The sequence below is a fragment of the Sphaerodactylus townsendi genome, linkage group LG01 (genome assembly GCF_021028975.2).
Source record: "Sphaerodactylus townsendi isolate TG3544 linkage group LG01, MPM_Stown_v2.3, whole genome shotgun sequence".
NCBI lineage: Eukaryota > Metazoa > Chordata > Lepidosauria > Squamata > Sphaerodactylidae > Sphaerodactylus > Sphaerodactylus townsendi.
In genome coordinates this window covers 4380283-4386282 of record NC_059425.1, presented here as the reverse complement: position 1 = coordinate 4386282, position 6000 = coordinate 4380283, and positions in this window count along the sequence as shown.

Here is a 6000-nt window from a genome sequence, read left to right as displayed (position 1 = left end):
GGGAACCGGCCTGAGGTGGGGGCAGCTGCTATAAGGTTGGGCATAAACTATTTATTTATTTATTTATTTATTTATTTATTCATTCATTTATTCATTCATTCATTCATTCATTCATTCATTCATTCATTTATTCATTCATTTATTTATTTATTCATTTATTCATTTATTCATTTATTCATTTATTCATTCATTTATTTATTTATTTATTTATATACCGCCCTCCCCCGAAGGGCTCAGGGCGGTGAACATAAATATACAAATAGAGCACAAAATAAAATCAATAAATCTCAGATCATTAAATAAATCAAAGTAAATGGCTCTATAGTCTTTGAATCATTAAAACCCCATTAAAAGCAGCAAATTAATATCAAATACAATAAATAATACAATAAGAGGCGACCTACTAACCAATCCCCTAAAAGAGGGGAGGGACGGCAGGATCCACAGATGTTAACTAATGAAAAGATAGTAATCAAAAGCAAGAAAGAAAAGGGAGATTCGAAGGCAGTCTGAAAAAGCCTCCCTGGAAAAAGACAGCCGAGAAGACTTTTCCACGACTTTGTCCGGCCGGCCTTAGCCCTTTCCGGGGGCGCGTCTCCTCGTGAGCAAGCGCAACCCCTAGCGCCCCCCCCCCCCGCCCTTTGCCCGCCGCCTCGCCAGCGCCTTCGTCCCTTACCCGGCCGGCTGCCCAGCCAGAGCTCCAGCAGCAGTAGCAGCGTCCCCAACATCATGGCTGGACCCTTCCTGGCGGGGGTCCCGGAGGGCAGCGCTGAGTGCGGTCTATTCCCGGTAGGGGCGCAGGCAGAGCCCGGCCCATCCCCTCGGGGAAGGACGTCGGGGGGCTGCTGCCCTGGTGCCCCAACCTTTCCACCCTGAAGAAGAGGAAAAGTTTGGATTTATACAACCCCCCCTTCTTTCCTGTAAGGAGACTCCAGGTGGCTTCCAAGGTCCGTTCCCTTCCTCTCCCCACAACTTGTCAGGCAGGTGGGGCTGGCGGCTGAAGAATCTAGGCGTCACCAGATCAGAATCCACCTGACAGCAGCTTCCTGACCCGTCCCTGCCTTTTGTGCTCCATATCGATGCCTCCGATAAAGCGATGGGTGCAGCATTACTGCAGAAGGATTCTGTTGGTCATCTCCGCCCCTGTGCTTATCTTTCCCGCAAGTTCTCCGGTGCTGAACTTAACTGGACTGTGGGGGATAAAGAGACTTGTGCTATTAAGGTTGTCCTTTCAGTGTGGAGGCATTTTTTAGAGGGAGCAGAGCACCCTTTTGAAGTCTGGACTGATCATAAAAACCTGGCTGCTTTGTGTTTGGCTGTCTGCCAAACAGCTTCGCTGGGCTGACTTTTTCGCGCGCTTTCGTTTTACAGTTCACTTTTTCCCGCGCAAAACCAACCATCTGGCTGATGCCCTCTCCCGCCTGCCTGAAGCGGAGGAGCGAAGACTGGAGTCTGCTTGTTCCCGCACTGTTCTCTCCCCCTCCCACTTGAGTTTAGCTGTAACCCGATCACAGGCGAAGGCTGAATCCTTGCCTGTGCCCGCCCCTCCCGGCCACCTTCTCTCTGCTTTCTTGGAGGCGGGGAGGCCTCCAGTCTCTCTAGAGGAGCGGGGAGATGGGCTGTCGTTGCGAGATGGACTTTGGTATCGTGGCTCCCAGCTCTTTGTCCCCTCCCATCTGCATTCTCAAATTCTACACCAGGGGCATGATTCCAAGTTGGCTGGTCATTTTGGATTTGTGAAGACCTTGCATTTGCTGCGCAGACTATGCGTAAGGATATTGAGGCTTATATCAAGGGCTGCCCTGTTTGTGCCATGGCCAAAACAATTCCGGCTAAGCCTCAAGGTTTGTTACAGGACATTGCATTGCCTAGCGAGCCCTGGCAGGTGATCTCAATGGACTTTATTACAGACCTGCCTCTGAGTCATGGCAAGACAGTGATATGGACTGTGGTTGATCTGTTCTCTAAGCAGGCCCATTTCATTCCTTGCGCCTCGATCCCCACCGCCCAGAAACTGGCTGAACTGTTCATGTTGCATATTTATAGGTTGCATTCCTCCCCCCGGAAGATAATTTCAGACCGGGGGTCTCAGTTTGTTTCCCGCTTTTGGAGGGCCTTTCTGAAGTTATTGGGGGTGGAGCAAGGGGTCTCCTCAGTGTACCACCCCCAAAGTGATGGAGAGAGCGATCCAATCAGACATTGGAACAGTACTTAAGGTGTTATGCTAATTATCAGCAGGACAATTGGGCTGACTTCTTGCCTTATGCTGAATATGCCTACAATAACTCTGTGCTGGTAAGACTCCCTTTGAAGTGGTCCATGGTCGGTCGGTCGGCCCCCCCTCTTCCCCTGCTTCAGGTGGATAGCACTCCTGTGCCAGAGATTCAGGACTGGGTGCAATCTGTTGCCAAACAGTGGCCGGCTATTCTTCAAACCCTCACAGAAGCGAGGGAATCCTACAATTGCCAGGCCAATAAACACAGACGTGACTTCCCTTTGGTAGTGGGAGACATGGTCTATCTCTCCACGAAAAATCTGCGGGATATTCACCATCCGTCAAAGCTAAGTGCGAAATATGTGGGGCCTTTCAAAATCATTAGAGTGATCAATAAAGTGACTGCTGAACTTGATTTGCCTAAAGCTTTGAGTATAATACACCCTGTTTTCCATTGCAGCTTACTGAAGAAAACATGTTCCCCGGATGTCTGGCATCCAGAGAGGACGGTGCCTCCTCCGGTTCTGATCAATGGTTCCAAGCATTATGAACTTTCTCACATTCTTGATTCTCACATCTATCATAACCGCTTGCAGTATTTGGTCTCTTGGAAAGGATGTTTACCTGGACAGAACCAGTGGATTTTCGCTGAAAATGTGAAAGCTCCTCGCCTTGTCAAATTGTTTCATCAACGGTGTCCAAGCAAGCCGGGGGGAGGCCTTAGAGGGAGCAGAATGTCAGGATGCCTGTTTTTGGGACTTTGCTTATGCTGCTGTTTCATTGCACTGGGGGGAGGTTGGGAGGGGTTAACTGCATTTCTAACTGTCTTTTCTCTGTTGCTGTAGAATGTGGAGCAATACCAGGTGGTGTCAAGGCCGTTACTTGCCCATCTTCTGTTATCTCCTTACACTCACTTTTAGGCGCACTTTCCCAGGCTGGGGGGGGGGGCTGCCAGTTGTTTCATTATTGGTGTTTGCGCGGGCTTTTCCCCCAGTCTTGGCTTTGGCCAGGGAAGATCCTGAACCAATAAAGCTACTGTTCTTCAACAAGAGTTTTGTGCGTGTTTGGGATTCTGACAATACCTACGTCCCTGCCCAGTGACCTTTGGGTTGCTACGTGCCCATACTCCTTTTGTGCATCCTGGACTTTGGGACAGGCAGAGGCAAACAGGCACGGCTGGTACCACTGGCTTGAGATCCCTTGGCATTACAGCAGAATGCAACCAGGGAAGTTTCCAGGGGGGTAACATCCATTGGGCAGTTTGGTCCATTGCCCAGGGCATCGGAATTTTGAGTCACGTGGGGGCATGTGAGCAATCCGTTTTTATTTTTTGTTGTTTTTTCACATTTTGCCCTGCAGGGGGTGAATTTTTAAACATATCAACACCAAAATTTCAGTGTATCATCAGGAAACTGTCCTGATGCTATCCCCCAAGTTTGGTGCAGTTTGGTTCAGGGGGGCCAAAGTGATGGACCCTCAAAGGGTAGCCCCCATCTCCTTAGCTCCCATTGGAAAGAATGGGGGAGGGGGGCACCCCCTTTGAGGGTCCATAACTTTGCCCCCCCCCTGAATCAAACTGCACCAAACCTGGGGGTATCATCAGGGCAGTCTCCTGATGAGACCCTGAAAGTTTTGAGACTGCAGTTGAGTCATTTAGCTTCTATTCTGCATTAGTCAGACTTTACCTGGAATACTGCATCCAGTTCTGGGCACTTGTCAGGAGGCCTGTTTCATTTGGGTTTTGCTATTGCTGCTTTCTATATGCTGGGGGGGGGTGGTGTGTGGAATGGGTTAACTGCATTTCTAACTGACTTTCAACTGCTCTTTGTGTGATGTTACTTGGTACCAGTGATAGCGGAGTCAGAAGTGATTTTATTCCATTTATGATCTTGCTTTCAAATAAAGATGGAACTATGTTTTATTTCTGTGTAAGTTAGGTAGGAACAAATTGTATCAGGTAGAAAGTAGGAATTATAGCTATCTTTTGCATCTGCGTCTGCATGGAACCTCCTTGGCTCAAGGCAGGAATCCACCCCTGCTCCACCTGGGCATGTCCCTTTCATTTGTAAATCCTTGAATGGACGCTGACAAAGGGAACCCCGGAAGAAGCGCCTCAATCTGTAGAATCCCACCAACAGGCAGATAAGGGTGCTACCACCGTCAGGTTTTGTTTCCTGACCCCAACCACCCAAAGGACTCTTTTGTGTTCTTCCCACCAGTGCCTACGTCATCGCCTCGCCCTGCCTCTGCCGCGAAATTCAAGAAGGGACTGCCCACTGGACTCTAATTGGTTCCTATGTACTTGTAGATGTATGATTGGTTGTCATGTATTTTGTGAATGAATGGTTGTAGGCTGTCCTGTGTTCCCCCGGACTCCTGGGCGGGAGAAAGTGTATTTAAGTTGTTGTAAAGCTGCTAGGCAGCGCAGTTGCCGTGGTGTGGAGGTGCTGGCACGTAGGTCGGCATCTCAATAAACTCATTTTTATTTCTTAATATTCTCGCTGTGTTGGGTTCTGTTTCTGTTCCTCTGTGCTGCTGAGAGCTGGCAGTTCTGGGGAAATAAAGTTACCCAGGCAGCGCGGTAACACCAGGTGCTGCTCAAGGTCAGTGCCTAGGCATCTTAATTGTTATCTCTGTTACAGCTTCTTTTCGGCGCGCTTTCCCAGGATGGGGGGTGCAAGCCGTTTTAATTACTGGATTTTGCCCGCGTAAAATCAGTCTTGGCTTTGGCCAAGGAAGATCATAAATGGAATTAAATTGCTGTTTCTACACATGAGTTTGTCTCAGTTATTGGGATTCTGACAGCACTACAATCCAAGAAGAAGAAAAAGAGTTTGGATTTATATCCCCCCCTTTCTCTCCTGCAGGAGACTCAAAGGGGCTGACAATCTCCTTGCCCTTCCCCCCTCACAACAAACACCCTGTGAGGTGGGTGGGGCTGAGAGAGCTCCGAGAAGCTGTGACTAGCCCAAGGTCACCCAGCTGGCGTGTGTGGGAGTGCACAGGCTAATCTGAATTCCCCAGATAAGCCTCCACAGCTCAGGCGGCAGAGCGGGGAATCAAACCCGGTTCCTCCAGATTAGATACACGAGCTCTTAACCTCCTACGCCACTGCTGCTCCAAGAGGGATATTGATGACTGCAGCCATTTTGTCATGGGGGTGGGCGGGTGGAAAATCGTCCACCACACCCCTCCTCCTTCCCTGATGACCTGGTGCAAAAACACTTTGATCATGGTGTGGGAGGACACCCACCCATGGGAGTGGGGCAGAAAACTCAGATTTTGCCCCGGACTACATTTTCCCTAGATATGCCTCTGAAGGCCACTGGGGGGGGGGGGTCTGGGCCTGGGTCAGCACTACAGCATATAGCACCACACCCAGCCTTTCCCCCAACCGAACCCAGCTGGGAACTTTCTTTCTGCTCAGTTTTCTCCGTTGATGGCCCGCCTTTCTCTCTGAGGAGGCACAGAATGATGCTGTTGAACTGCACCGGACAGCCTGACTTCCCAACAGGTCACCCCAGGAACCCCCCCCCCCATCCCACCCCGAGGGGGACATCAAGTGTCAGAGAATGGGGAGGGGGTTGGAGCAGCAGTGGCGCAGGAGGTTAAGAGCTCGTGTATCTAATCTGGAGGAACTGGGTTTGATTCTCTGCTCTGCCACTTGAGCTGTGGAGGCTCATCTGGGGAACTAAATTAGCTTGTGCACTCCAACACACGCCACCTTGGGCTAGTCACAGTTCTCTCGGAGCTCTCTCAGCCCCACCCACCTCACAGGGTGTTTG